Below are 16,505 nucleotides of genomic sequence, written 5' to 3' on the forward strand. Positions count from 1 at the left end.
CAGACAGGAGCTCAAAGCTCAGCCCTGGTGCTTCTTGGCTGTGGAGCTCCCAGGATAAATATAGGATAAGATACTCATAACTCTGCATTGTTGCTGAGGAGTGATGACCTGCTTTACTCTGCTGGGGAAGGATACTGATGTCCTGCTAAATGAGGCAGGGTCAAACTTTTGGCAAGAGTAAGGTAAGCAGCACCAGGTGTTTCTGTCTCACCAGTATGTGTGCCACCAAAAGCTGCTCATGCCTTTTGTCCTAAAAGAGGGGAATACAACTGCATTTAGAGGCTCTTTCAATAGAAAATTAGCCCATAAACATTGGAAGGCCCTTGGTCCTTACATTTTAATTGCAGATTACATACAGGGCAGGAAAAAAACTTACAAGAAGATGTTTCATGCTTTATTCTGCTGAGAACAATTCCTTGTCTGTAACACCTTTAATTCCTTCTTATAATGCTGATCACAGTCAGAGGTTCACACCTTACATAAAAAATCTTTTTGTTGCCTTTCTCAGTCTTCAGAATATTTGCTTTTACATTATCATTAAGCCAACTCACTTGAAAAATTTTCAGTTCCTGATGAGTCATATTCATCAGTACAGTGCTTCCCACCCTGGCTGTGGCCACAGGAGTCATTACCACAAACCCTGCAATTATTTATGGTGTCCACTTCTTAGAACACAGTGTCCCTTCCCCCTTGTGTTTTGTGGATGGTGAGAAGCAATCACTGAAGTACAGAGCTCCTTACAGGTCATTCTGAATCTTTGTCTGTGATACACTGCAGTGCCACTGTGCCTCAGTTCAAAGAGTTGTGGGGCACACAGCCCTGTGTTAGCCAATATTTACTTTTACAGTAATCATCTGCAATGCTGTAAAATCCTGGGATTCATCTCAGCATCTGCTAATGTCAGATTTGCAACAAGCCCACACAGTGTGTTTGTCCCAGTAAGTCACAGCAAGTTTCACCTCATCTCTGGTGATGCACAGCTCATCCTAGGCCTGCCTGAGGAATGCTTTTCCTTTTGGGAGTGTGGCTGTCCATGGATTGTTTTACCAGTCTTCCCCAGGCTGACAGTGATGTAAGGGCACAGAGCCTGGAGCTTCTCTAGAAGTTCTCAGGTCACAGGATGCATGAATGTGCTTGAGCTCTAGACCAGGAAAATTATGGACTGTACATGTTTCACTTCATCAGAAGATAACATGTATAGGTACTGATAGACTGCATCAACCTTATTAACTGCATGGTGGATTTTAAAATTGGGTTGGTACAGAATTCCAGCCTGTCTGTGAGGAAGCTGTTGATCTCTGGATCGTGCATTCAGAATTAGAATCATCTGACAGCAATTTATCTCACGGCTGTCCTGAATATGTTGGCTCAAAATTAATTTTGCTCTTCTAATAAAGATGAAAAAAAAAAAAAGAAACCAAAAAACAAAAAAAACCAACCCAACAAGTTACACAAGGGCACATATTTTTCATGGTCTTAGAGGAGACGGCAATACTAAACTTTATACAGAACAGAAGAGTAGAAAATTCCACATTATCATATGAGTGTAATGGGGTTTAAAACAGCACAAATCTTTTCCCCTGCATATAATAACCAGAACTCTTTCTGTTCACAGAACAGAATGTTCAGCAATGTTACTTCAAATCCTGTAGAGCAATAGGTATAGGGAGTAGGATGTGCTTTGTTTCCAGGCAAAATCAGAAATGCATCACCCACATTTACCATGTCTCAATAGAATGAAAAATTCTGTAAAGTCCCTTGTCCATTTCCTTCTGCTTTGTCACTCCTGAGTAAACTTCCCAATTCTTGTTCATACTTCTGTATAAATACAAAAGTGTATATAATGGCAATGATATTTGCTGTCAAATATTTTCATTGTAGGCATCAGAAAGCTTCCTAGTCATCAGCAGATTAAAGGCTGCAAGTGTGAAACAGGTGTGGCTTGGTTTACATATGCCTTTTGCATTTTGTTAAATAGACAAGTGACAGAACCAGAAGGGAAATTTAGAAGTCAAGACTCATTCTAAACCTTCTCTTACAGGAAACCAATTTACATAATATATTAACATAAAGTAATTCAGCAGCTTGACCCCAAAGGTAGGATCTCTGATCTCTTAATTATAACATGGGGTGTTTTGCATATGTCAGTTAAAGTTTCCAGATCTCATTTTCCTGGTTTGTCGAGAGGAGAAAATAGTAATTACCCTCCTTGTAGGGTTCTTAATCCCTTTTAAGGATTTTTAAGCACTATAAAAAGAAAAAATGCCCTGTGATGGCATTCCTGGTAGCTATGTGGTTCCACTGTCTGCTGCCTGGAGGGCTTGAGTGGTTACCAGGGGCTGTAATAACGAGGGTTTCAGCCACATCTTGGTGAGCTGGTATTACTCAGGACACATCTTTAGCCTGTTGCTGTGTTATGAAAACTGCTGCCTTCACCACTGAAAGTTGTGCAACTTCCTTCTGGCTTCTAAAGTTGTTGTTTCCAAGGAATTCCTTTCTTCTGGTAACTGGCAATGGTTTCTTAGGTGACAAGTCCAGATGCTGGTGACTGTTTCACCTCATCCTGTTTTATTTTAATGTTAATGATACAATAGAAACAGTCAGACCACATCTTCTTTTTTTCTTGCAGAACTTTTCTATATAAAAACCTTCTCTCAATTTAAAGTGTGGGTGCTTGTTGGAATCAACAGAAAGCCAAGAACTATCATTCATTGCTCAGTTCTTCCTAAAGGAAATATAGAAGAAATATCTGTGGGCTGGAGGAAGAAGGGGGAGCTAAACCCAGTCCTGGTCTGGCCAGGATAAGAGAGCAAATAGGGCAACAACTGGGATGTGTAGGAAAGATATGACATACATTTTTTTGTAATAATTTTACTCCTTACATCAAAGAACCTTCAAGACTGATGTTCTCAAAAAAAAAAAAAAAGGGAAAAAAATTCACTGATGTTCCTCTTAGCTCACCCCCCTCAGACAGTCAAATACAATGTATAATCCTGCTCACAATAGGTAGACACCTTTTCAAAAGGGAAGAAAGAGTAGCATTTGCATTCCTTAAAAGAAGTAATGGTAAATAAATACCATAGGCAAAGGTGGCTGGAGAACATGGGAGCCAGCTGGGTGAAGCAAGGCTCAACCTTCTCTTGTAGTGTCCTGGAGCAGAAAATCAATTTTTCATGTTGTACACAGAAATACTTTAGCTAATGGGTTGAAATTATTCAATGTAATTATTTAATTATTTATGTAATTATTTAAGCTAACAATCTAATTATCACCAGCTGTCAATCAATCATCAATTTGCTATTTATTGGTTCAGCAAACAATACTAATCTTGTAATTAGCTTAATTAAAGTGGTGCTTCCCTGAATGGGGTGTTCTAACCTTTCAGGGGCCTTGAGAAGTACAAAGTGCAGGAAAGCCACAATGTGCTGATACCCTGTGGTCTCCCCCACCTCCAGCTGCCTGGTGGGGCTGTGCAGGGGACAGTGGGGCAGGAGGAAGGAAATGTTATCCCAAAGTGATGAGCAGGATGGAGAGGGGCAGGGAGCGGGTGGGAAGGGCTGGGAACAGCTGAGTGAGAGGAGCAAAGGCGTGGGGGGAGTATTGTCCAGGAGGGAATAGGAAAGGGGGAGTTGTGTTGGTGTGACTCTGTGGGCACAGGAGGAAAGGAAAGGAAAAGGAAAGGGGAAAGGGAAAGGGAGAGAAAAGGCAAGGCAAGGCTCTGTCCTGCTCCAGCGCGGTCTGCAGGTGGTGCCACTGCCTCGAGAATCGCCCTGCAGGGCTGCTCAGCCACTTCTCGCCCTGGTTTAATCACAGCCACTGAAACCTGCCCCCCAAGCACTGGTTTGGTGGCAGAACTGGTGAGAAGGTTACCCTAATCTTGGTTTCATCCTGCATTCTTCCAAAGCCTTTGATAAGAGTACTGAATCCCCGGGTGGTAGCACGGAGAGCTAAGCCAGCGTTCCTGGAGACAGTGATGTAATTGCTGGTGTTTTCTTTTATCTCATCTGTATTTTAATTAACAATTTCAGACCCTGCAGTCAGACTCAAAAATCTGTATACAGACATCTCCTCTTGTAGATAATGATCAAGTCAATTCAGCCTGAGGGATGCAAGCAGAATCTGCACAGATTCATGCAATATGTTACACAAGCAGCAGAAAGAGACAGAAATAGCTAAAGAAATGAAAGATTCATGTTACACAGTGTTCCTTCCAAATCTTTTAGTCCCTTTATTTTTAATGTGCTACTATGAAATAAAGTGAGTAGATACTTTATTTGTATTATGTATTAAATTATTTCATTGCTTTGGCATTTTGTTGTTCCTTCCATGGAATTCCAGGCCCTTTTGGGCCTCCTGTTATGTTCCACCACATACAGCTCCATGGCCAAAATGTCAACAGCTATAGGTTTGCAGTAAAATTGCATTATAAGCAGTCTATGTTATTAATGACTATGGCAGAGATGTCTTTCAGTGGGTGAGCTGTTGTCTGAATATCTCATGAGCCATTGCTAAACATCCTGGAGTAAGAGCCTCCTCCCTGGCACTTTGAAGTTATGGGACTTTTGATGTTGACTTCATTAAGAGTAGGATGAAGCCTGTATGTTGCTTATGTATGGTATAAAGCTGACCTTTTACTGAATCACTGCTGCTATGTGAGCCAATCATCTGTTTGATGCATCATCTCCTCACTCTAAGACAATTCAAGTGAATATCACCCAAGGTGCAAGCTGAGGAACTTCCTGAGACAGAAAACAGCAAGTTCATGGAGTGCAGTTCAACAAATTTTAATTCTTATCTCACCTTTGTACCAATCTTTTCCTACAATCATTGCTCATTGTGAAAATGCATTCTCCAATGTTTGTAAAAAGATGAGAATCTTTCCCAGCAAAGAAGTGCAAGTGTTTACTGAAATGAAAATGCATGTTTTATAAATCATGTCAAATTTTGTAGGAAAACACCATGTGGAGCTTAACAAGGTGAAACAATTCTTCCAACCCCAAGATTTACTTGATCTTGTAAAGCAAGGTACTGAGTCATGTCACAGGGAACAGGGGAGGCAGCAATAACCTGTTTTATGTAATGAGATCATAGAATCCTACAATGGTTTGAGTTGGAAGGGATTTTAAGGGTCATTTAGTTCCAAACCCTTGCCATGAACAATTTCCTCTAGACCAGGTTGCTCAAAGTCCCATCCAACCTGGCCTTGAGCACTTCCAGGGAAGAATCAGCCACAACTTCTCTGATCAACCTGTTCCAGTGCCTCACAGTGAAGAATTTGTTCCCTAAATTTATATTTAATCTAAATCCATCTTGTTTCATTGAACAGCCATTCCCCCTTGTCTTATTACTATCCCCTTTTGATGTCCTTGTCAAAAGTTCCTCTCCAGCTCTCTTATAGGTCCCCTTTAGGTACTGGAAGGTGATGTAAGGTTTCCCTAGAGCCTTCTCCAGGCTGAATAACTCCAGCCCTCAGAGCATCTTCATAGCTCTCCTCTGGATGTGCAGCACCACATAGAGCTCCATGGCCAAAATGCCATCTATAGGCTCCATGTCCTTCTTATTTTGGGGGCCCCAGAGCTGAACACAGTCTTCCAGGTGGGTGTCATGAAATCAAAGTATAAGGAACTCATTTGTTGGGCTCTGTAAGCAGAAGAGATTATGGAATTGTTCTGAGTCACAGTCATTAATAAAATAGACTTTGCTTATAATTTAGCTTCAATTGCTTTGGTAATGTTGTGGATGTATATGATTATTTCTTTATTACTCATATGAGAAACATAGTTAATGTGCAGCAATCTTCTCTAGTGCTTAGTTTAAAATCAGGATGGAGAAATATCATGGAAGGAAGTTTCTTTGCCATTCACATGGCACTGACTTCCTAGAATGGAGCAATCTATAAAACTTGACTCTTCTCCCACGTGTACCAGTATCCTAATGTGACTGCAAAATTGCAGTTCTATTTTTCTCTGATTCCCTGGGAAGCAATATGCTTTACTTTATGGAACAAACAGATTCAAAATCTCATATATGGCTGGAAAGTTTAGTACATGTAATCTTTGGGCTCACTTTGTTCTTGATGTTCTATCTGGCCTTGTTTGCCTCTATATGTGTTGTGTAGCCTTACCATGTATCACTCACCTTTCCCAGTGCAGCTGTTCAGAGGTGTACACCAGCCTGTTCCAGTCAGTGGTTAACACATATTTATAATTGTTCACTTTTTGGTGTCCTTTCATCCATCACACATGCACACAGTAACTAGTGAAACAATCAACTCAAGTAAGCATTGTTGTTTCCTTTGAAGGGATAAGAATATGGAGGTGTTATACAAGCCAAGAATATCAGAAGTGACTTGAGATTTGGGGGTGAGTAGCAGAGTCTGTTGGTGTCCAGCATAAGGCACAGAACTGATTTTCCAAAGCAGGTGAGATGTGTGCTCTTTGAAAGTCAGGTGCTTCTAAAGGATCTCAGAGTAGACATCTAAAGAATGAGCTGCTGAAGCTGCTTCTGGAAATCCTGACCAGTGTGCTTGGTCTGAAGTCACACAAGTTCAAGGCAGGGAAAAATTAGTAACTGATTCTTGCTTTCAAGTGACCTGTGATGCTTCCTTTGCCTACTCATTAGATTTCTGAGTGGCTTTTGTCTGGTCTACCCTTTTTCCATCTTGTAATTACTTGCCAAGATTCATCATCATCTTGCTGCTGGTTTGTCATTAACATTCCTTCCCTGTGCTGCCTCCCCCCAGAAGCAGACCAGTCTCTATGCTGGCCTGCTGATGCTGCCACACCAATTACCTATTTATTTTCTCAGATTTCCTTTCTTTATCCTTCTGTGTTCCATGTTGCACTTGCACATGAAACTCTTCAACACAGGAATCAATGTTTTTCATTGTACAGCATCTAGAATAATTATGTCTGACTTTTAAAATGAGATTATATGGGGTTGACTACACAACTAGTATTAATAACTACTAAAGAATTACAGGATTTGCTGGTCATCCATGTTGGGTTTTCAGTTAAAAGTCAACCAAATGCATTGAGACTGATGCAAGAACCTGATGCTTGAACATATTAGGGTGGGATTGCTGCTGAAAGTTATTTCTAGTTTTTGGAGTCAGAGCTACCAAACCTGTGCATTAGGGTGACAACTCCCCCTGAAGGGGAAGGAAGCACCCAAGATTCTGAGCATCTCCCAGATCATAGATCAGCCTGGGGGCAGGAGGAGACACCAGCACCATCCATCCCATGGCCAAAATTAGCTTCTCTGGACCTTTATGCTTAGGTAGGGCTCAAGAAACTCCAGTTACTCTAGAGGGCAAAATTTACCAAATTTTCCCTATGCTAAACTTCTATTGCTTTTTGCCTGAGAACACTCTCACACATCAGAATTGCTAGAGGATTTTGTGTCTGAGGCTCTGGAGCTACCTCTGTGAAATTTATAGTAAAGAATATTCCATGGACTGTGCACAACCCTCTTCCTTAGAGTCATTTGGAGGAGGAAAAAACTGCCTACAACTGGAACATTTTTTTATCACACTAATAGAACATTTTTTTCTCATCAATACATTTAATATTCATGGATGTATCAGTTTGTTTTTCTTTGTAATAGACAGAAAGTAAAAGTTCCTGATACATTCTCAACTGCTCCAGTTTCTGGGCCCAGCTGGAAAGTTGTGCCTCTGTACATTTTTCACAAACACTGTCCATGCTCAATGCTGATCTTTGTAGACCCTATCCTTCCTTAAAATCTGGTTTAGTATCCAATATATTCTGTAGTTTTTGTTATTATTTAATGAAAGTCCTGAGTAAATCATAAGCCACTAAGGAATTCAGTTTTATTAGGCAATTTTCTCAGTCTTAGCAGAATTATATAGCACACATTAATTAGTTCTTACAACAACCACTTTCAAGACTATGAACCATGAATGTCTCATTGTCTTCACAATGAGGCAGAGAAATGAAATCTTATTTAGATCAGACACAGGTGCTTCCCATAGGTATTACTGATGCAGTATGGTCATGTGAATGACTGAAGTGTCTGTTTGATCTTTCAGCAAAGAAAATGACTTTGGAAAGGACTGAGACCAAGAGTTCTCATGGTTTCATGAGTCTGTTGGCCTGGGCCCACAGGTTCAGTGAGGCACATCCAGCTGTGAGTGCTGGGCACTGGAGCATCTCATCCACGAAGGTGTTGATGTCACTGTGGTGCAAAAATGTACCACAGATTCTGTTATTTCCACTGAGTCCTTATTCAGCTCCAAATTCAGCACAGAAAATGAGCCTACGGTTTTTTTAAGCCCATGAGAGAGTCTCAAACCTTTATTTTTAGTTTTGACTTTTTTTTCTCCTGGTTGAGCTTGAGTGACTGGTTACTAACTTTGACATCTAAATTTCTTTTAATATTCTGTACATGTTTCCTGGAACGATTTTATGTCTTTTTTTTAAAAAAATTAGATATCAGAATACCTGCACAAAGGCACATAGGGGGATGTTTAAAATTCTTTTTTATGTGCTATTTTCCTCCATCAGATGAGTGTACTTTGTCAACATTTCTTTAATATTCCTCTAGCAAACATATTTTTAATATATCCATCTCAGTATTATGTATTCCTTTGCAGGTATTCTTGTACTTGTGTCTTTATCATATCTGAATTAATATTGCATTCATCAGTTGAAATGAATTATTTTCAAAATACTCTTGTGATTTCAGGTAGTGTTATCTCTGACTTAGAGATAGTGTCTCTGGTCTGGTCATGCTAAGTGTCAGATGACCATCATTTTAATTATTTGATGACTTCAGTGAGCACAGTGTTATGCATGGCTCTCTATTTTCTTTCATTGTGATTTTTTATTTCTCCTTTCTGGAATAATTTTCCCCATTTACTAGATATGTTACAACTTTTTTAGCTTGGAAGGTAAGAACCCTGGTAATTATATCATTATTACCTACCCATCCCTGATACATTTTTTTTTTATGCTGAAGAGAAATGCCAAATGCATTCAGTAACATAAGCAAAACCATTATGCTGTCATGCAATTAAAGGCTGTTGTACTTGCATGTGTGCACTTAAGGAATTTAATTAATTACATATATTTATGTTCCCCAATTTTTGAGGCCTGGACTTCATCACCTTTGTATTTTTCTAGGCAATTCTAAAAGTAATACTGTAATTATTAAAAATAACAGATGTATTTTGTCACTTAGATTTTATTCCTAGGCTGTCTCAAGGTGAAGTTGATTTATAGAGTTGTGCATACCAAACACCACAAAAAAGGCCTTCAGTCATCATGGCCAGACACATTTAGACTCATGATTTCTGGGGTTGTTGCCTGATTTTGGTAGAGAAGATGCTTCAGCAGTTGTAGACTCTCCAACTTATTGCAATCCCTTGACCTTTCCTAGCCCTGGATCTGAAATTAGTGATGTGACCTGGGCTGATGTCAGATTTCTGCTGGAGACAGCCATAGACTGAAATCCCTGCTCCTTACTGCCTAAAACTGTGATCTTAACACCAACCCTAAAGTAGTTTATCAGCTGCTTCAGACACCATGTGAAGGCTGTCCTATCAGCCCCACTTAACTCTGGTGTCTGGGGTGGCCAGGAGCCAGTAAGATTAAATTTAGTATTAACTTAAATTGATTTTTGGGTCACAAGAGTGACTGTTATTCAGGATGGGATAAAAACATGTCCTGGGGTTAAATTTGCCACCCAAACTGAATTAGGTTTGGATTTGGGAATAACTGGAGGTGTCTGGGTCTGCTGGGAGACAGTAGCCCATAAGGTTTAGATGATGGAAGAGGGGGCAGACAGAGAGTTTTTGTTATTTTTGAGTCTGGCAAGAGTTGCAAGGTTTGATCAGAAGTGTGGACTCTTTGGTTTTTATAAGGCTGGAAGGCCCCACTGTGTTAAACTAAGTCAGGATTTGCTCTGGTGTTGGATTCATGCTTCTCTTGGAACCAGCCCTAAATTCAGCAAAGACTTCTCAATCCAGTACTGATATTTCTTCATCAGGCCCTGTTGTCCTAATGTTTTTCCCAACAAAAATCCTGATTAACCTTGATATCAAAACTTCTATAAGGTGAAGTCCTAAAATCAGGTAGGGATTTCATACTGGCACAAGCCCCACCTCAGGAAAGCCTTTCACATCCACCCTTAACCCAACATCACAGCCCTTGTCAACCTGAGCCTCAAACCTGTCATTTCCTAACCGTGCCTCTTGCCAACCCAGCTCTTAGAACTCCAGCTGACAGCCTTCACATCCCTAAAATTCAAAACAAACTACTTTAGAAACAAAGTGGGTCTTATTTCCAGTGCCAGAAAAAGTGCTGTTTAATGTGCAAGTGCAATGTTTGTGTATGACATGGGCGTTTCGATATATGGCTCACATACTCTTTTTCAAAATAGCACTTATTTTGAGCTGACAAGGGAAGCTTTCATTAGAAAATTAGTAAAGTTGCACCATTTTTCTCAAGAGTAAAATGTGCCAGTTCTGTTCCTTCTGATAATCCATATCCTTCATCTACAAGAGACTAAATTTAAAATTTAAAACACATATTAGGAAAACAAACGGCTTCTGATATATTTCCTCACCTCCTCTCTGTTGGATCAGAAGGACTGTCCTGGGATTCTCCTCAGAAACTTTCTGAGGTGCTTAGCTAATATCTCTTGTTAGGAAATGTTTCTCCTGTGGATACAACAGGACAATCCTACATTTCAGGTGTGCTGGGAGATTATCAAGGAGAGTAGGCAAGGTCCTGTTGGTGCCTCCTGGTGCAACACTGCAATAAGAAGAGCTCAGATTGATGGGGATCTTTAACCTTCTTTACTTCTGACAGCTTAAGAAAAGAAACATTAAATAAAATGGCAAATATACATAGTTCACATTTAACAGGATTTTGAGTGTTGGGAAGAACTGTGGAGGATTCCAGCTCTTTGGGGTGTATGAGCTGTGAAAGAGGCAAAGAAATAGGTTATAAAAGGGAAAAAAATAATTTGAACTGTTAATTTACCCCATTAATTCCTGTACTCCTTGTCATCACTTACTGCTTAACTCCGAATATTTCCTTGTATTGACAATGGAAAATGCTGTCCCAGTGTGAAGTACCAGCCAGAAAAACTATCTAAATCCTTGGCTGGATAAAGGACTGGAAGGTACAGTGCCACAGGGAAAGGAATGGCATGTTCCTTGTGGCTATATTCATGTTTAAAGAATCCCAGCTATAAAGAGGGCTCCAAAGCAGGCAATGCAAGTGATTAGTCATGGGGATGATGAGCACAGTGGCAAGGTGTGAGCAGGTGTGTGCTCAGAGTCCTGTGCTTGGGATTCACTGAGCCAAAAATGCAGCAAGAGCCAGGAGTCCACAATGCTGAAAACAAATCCCAGGATCCTCGATGGGATGATATTTCAGAGATATATAAATATTTCAGGGCGTGAAAGAAGTATCTAGCAAAGGAAGTCTCACTTATGGGGAAGTCATTTTCTAATTTTCCATCTGGTGTTTTGTTGTGCCTTCCTCACAATTCTTTTAAGGCTGAACACTTCTGGGGAACTCAGTGGAAAATTCATCTGCTGCAGTCAGGACATCGCCATGTAACTATGACTGCTTTGGTTCAGGTGATACAATTGAAATGAATAAGCTGCTCCCCTGCACACCTGTTTCTAGGGCAGGCTGTGGAGCACTGCCCTGTGTGCAGGAGGAGTCAGGAGCTGACATGCCCGACTGAATCAGTCATGAAAACATGACTGACTGCTCACCAGGAGCTGGGCTCTGCTCCGTGCTCACAGCCCTGCACCGAAATCTGCCGGGGAGGGCGGAGGTGTGGGCGGGGTGAGCCATGGGAGGAAGGGTCACAGACAGTTTTGTGTACTAAACATTCCCCCTACGCAAATGGTGCTCTGGGGGTGGCTGCCATTCTTAGTTTCAACTTTAAAAGCCACAACCCAAAAATAAAAAGACTGTCACTACAAATAGTAGAAGTGAAGACAACGAGTCAAGCGTTGCTTTGTTATTTTTTTTGAAAGGTGGATGTGCGTGGGCTGTGAGGATTATTTGAGCAAGTCACTTTTGAGAAGGAAGAATAATATGGGAAACAAATGAAAAGTGTTTTAGCTGTTGATAATTTCCTTTTTCATAATAACAATTGAACGGAACATATTAGTAAAACTCACTTACTGTACACCCACATTGTGTAATTTTTAGAGGGTATGTTGGGTGCTTAGTCCAAGATGCCAGAGAAGAATCTAGTCCTTTTGACTTAATGACTTGTTTAAAATGTGGTTTAGCATGGTATGTATTTTTGCACAGCAAGAAGGACTATTTGTGATGGTCAGTTAGTACATGGTAAATTAAGGGGTGAAATGACAGTCTGCTCTTTACCTGCATTCATTGCCCATGAGGACCCTTCCACCCTCACATGGGGAGTGGAGGAGCCAGTGCTGCCTCCCAGGTCCAGCAAAGCTGCTGTCACTGCATCCTCCTCCTTTCTGGCCCCATCTTTCTCTCCCTGTGTGACTTGCCCTGGTTGCAGCAGTTCCTGTCCTGCACCATGCTCACACTGCTCCACAGCCCCTTGGCAGGGATCATTGCACTTGCATGAGGTGAGCTCCAGCTGTTTCTGGCAGGAGAGGCTGTGGCAGCTGCTGCCAGCAGTGCCCCTGGAGCCTGTCAGACCCCTCAGGCTGAGCTCCCCTCTGTCCATCCCGTGGCAGATCCATGTGTGTGGCTGTGGGATCATTTCTGTGTTCTCCTCTGTTGGTACTGTCTGCCTGCAGACACACAGAACCAGTGCAGCCTCACCTTGGATGCTGTGTGCAGTTTGGGGCACGGCAAAATAAGGAAGTATTAATATTAAACAATCAGAGAGTGTCCAAAGGAGGACAGCAAAGATGGGGAAGGCTGAGGAGAAGCTGTGTGAGGAGAGGCTGAGGGCACTTGGTCTGTTCTGCCTGGAGGAGACTGAGGGGAGAGCTCAGTGCAGTCACAAATTTCTCCTGAGTAGGACACTGATCTCTTCTCTCTGGTGACAGTGACAGGACCTGAGGGAATGGTCTGAAGCTGTGTCAAGGGAGGTTTAGGTTGGATATTACAGAAAGGATTTTCAGCTAGGATTTTCCATTTTTAAGACGTATGTTTTATCAGGGAAGAAGTTCAAGACCACCAGATAATTAGGGATTATTACTGGCCTTGACTAGAATTGAAACAGAAGGAAGAATAAAAGGTGCTGCTCTGAGTCTCTGGTAATAAGCCTTTTTGTCTAGGAAAATGTCAGGAGGAAAGACAGTTAAAATAAACATGAATTAATAAGGGAAGGATATCTGTAGTTTCTACTGACTCTCAGGATCTTTTCTGATGTTTGTTTTGCTTGGCCTTTCTATCTGCACCAAGGTACAAAACCCTACAGCTTGAGTTTCAGTGATTTCCCTTTGAAAAAAGAGAGTGTTTCAACTCTCCAAAGACTGAAGGCAGAGCTCCTATCACAGCTGTGATGGTAGAAGTGTGGAATAACTCCCCTGGCCTCAGTCTCAGATCCTGTAAATAATTTTATGAGGTGTGGTTTTATCTAGGCTTTCCTGTTCTTTTGTGCGAGGGGGTTTTATGAAGGTGGGGTTTTTATGAAGGTGGGGTTTTTCCCTTAACATTTTTTTAAATTTACATTTTTTTGTAATGATAGCAGTGCCTTCTGTAAAGCCCTGGACTGACACCCTGGACATCAAAGTCTCTGCCCACAGAGCACACACTGGAATACTGCCCAGATGATGTTGTTGAACCATAACTTGAAGGGATCATTTGTTAAGAGTTGAGGATAATTCAGTCTCTAAAGCTACTCAGGTCTCTGCCCTAAGCAGCTACAACAAAGACCAGTTTGTCCCCAGACTCCTTCACCTTTTTTTTTTCCTCCAAGTCTGTTTAAAGCATTTCCCAGTGTCTTATTCTTTTAGATAATTTGACAGTAGACTGAGTAATTTTCCCTTATCTTGTGGCCATAATGCTGGTCATTTCAGGTAAAGTTGATTGTCATGCAGTCTTTATTTTATTTATTTTATTATGCAGGTTAATTTGGACACCCAACTTTTGTGGTCAATACATGGCTTTTAGCATCCTGTAAATATGTCTCATACCTGGTCACCAGCTGGATTAGCCATGCCTGGTCACCAACAATTAGTTCTGAATTCTCTCCGACAGCTTTTCTTCACACTTTTCCTCAGATTTTCTGTCTCTTGATTTCCAAGGGGTCTTTTCAAGGGCTCCAGCTGGGTTCCAGCTCTGCAGGATGTGAGCTGGCTGTGTCACACTCTGGTGTCACTGGATAGCACACAAGGGTCAGGGGGGCAGCACTGGCAGTTGCAGTGGACAGGAAAAGTGGTGCTGAGAGAAAGATTTTAAGGTTTATGTCAAGGCAGAATCTTCCATGAAAGGGACATACACTTTTCTTGGCATAGCACTCATGTTATCTCCTGTCCTATAAGAAAACACAGATTTACAATTGCTGATGACCTCAATGTCCTGTATCTTGTTTTGTGGCATTTTCAACAGACAGAAAATCTTCAAGGGCTGATTTCATCCTGATAGAAATGCTTCTTTGTACTTTATTTGTGATGTTCTCTTCTGGATTAAATCAAAGATGCCTGCATGTAGTGAGATCTTCCAAGGCCTCTCAAAGGCAAATCTGGTGGAATTGGTTTCCTCTGCTCATTATTGGTGCAGAACATCAGATTATCATTTGGACTGGTCTCAGGAAGAAAAAAGCCAATAATGAGCAGATACTTCAATTCCATTTAAATGTTTGTATTGTTTCTTAAGTTACAGATCAACACAAAATCTAAGTTTCAGTGGATAAAGATAATTCTTAAACCTGAGGCAAGCTTTATGTTTGGTCAGCTTTTTTAAATTTTGTTGTCTGGCTTGAATTATCTAAGTATATATTTTTACTTGAACTCTCTGGAGACAGTGGTGGTTTCAAAGTAGCTTCCTAATCTTAATTTTAATTTTAATTTTAAAGAAGTTGTTATCCTTAACTCCAGAAGACCTCAAGCAAGTTTTCAGCTGGTCTGAAGTACTCAGAGGGTAAGAGAATGCTGTCCACAGGAGCTGCACAGGCCAGTTTGAAAGCTGGAGCTGTGGAAGCAGCAGCAGCAGCAGCAGTGTGTCCCAGTGGCTAATGGCAATGAGAAAGCTCTCTGGCATGTGGCAAGGTGAGGACAAACCTCACCTGAACCTCAGGTGTCCCTATGAAGCAGTTCTCAGCTTGCAGGGACAGTCTAGGTGATATTGCAAGATTGGAAATGTCAGCCTGAGGCAAAGCATTGCCCAACTCCACATTGTAGGGAAATCCTTTCACTGGCAAACTCAGCACTGCTCTGATCCCAAGGAATAAATTCAGAGCTCTGGGAGTACATGAATTGCTGATGGAAGCCAATGGCCTGGAACACAGTCAGAATTAGTGGGACACAGCTTATTCCATGAATTCCAATGAATCTGAGCTTCTTCCCCAGTATTTTCTGCTCCATCAGTGGTGGTGGCAGTGACACTGTGGAAAATCCAGGTTCAAACCTTTTTTTGTGTGTCTGGGGTGGTACAAACCCCTGTTGTCCAGATGCTCATGAGAGAAGATGTTGGGAAGAAGAGCCCAACACTCAGATTCTGTCTGTGGGACTCTCCACACATTTCATTGTATGACACTGCATATAAAACACACCATCCTCCTGCAGCCTCCAGGCTGCATTCCCTCTGATAAAAGATTTACAGCCATTCTATAAACCCCACAGAGACTTGCTATGCAGCAGCAAATGCAAGTTTTTGTGGCACAAAGGGTTTTCACATAGCACAGTCAGAGCTGGCTGAGGAACAAGCCCATGTGAAGAGTTGTAGAGCTCTGTGCCAGCTGATTTGGTTTGGGTATTATCTGGGCTAATTAGCCCAAGTGGAAAGCAATACTGATTTAGTCACTCTGCATCTGCTTTCTGAGGCAGTTTGTTCAGAGCCAGCTCTGGTATTTCTAGACAGTAGCACATTATCTGTATGAATATATTCTCCATGTTGCCCATAAAATCACTCTGCAGCACTCTCACTGCTTGCACGTGCCACTGCTAACCCACATTGTGTGTCCTGGAGATCCCCAGTACAGGATAGACAAGTGAAAAGGGCCAAATTTTGCCCATGTTATTTACTGGTAGAGTACACACTTCCTACCCTAGATAGTCTAGATCACATGTATTTAATGACTTCTAATATTAAAATTCTCTAATGTTGCTCAGAGATTACTTTTATTTTGCAATACCAGCATTAACAAATATTTTGAGTATTGCTTCTAATGTAGCTGCCAGTGTTGGAAAACATATATTCCAGTGGAAAGATTAAGCAGTGTAGACAGCACTGTAAAAAGCTATAAAGACTATAAAGCAGGCTTAAGACATCTCTAAGTGGGTTATCTTCACATGGGTATAAAACTTAGAGGAAAGAAAATGCAGTGCTGTTCATCAAAGCTATGATCACTTATGTAAGGGTTGA

The sequence above is a fragment of the Erithacus rubecula genome, assembly GCF_903797595.1.
Source record: "Erithacus rubecula genome assembly, chromosome: 5".
Classification (NCBI taxonomy): domain Eukaryota; kingdom Metazoa; phylum Chordata; class Aves; order Passeriformes; family Muscicapidae; genus Erithacus; species Erithacus rubecula.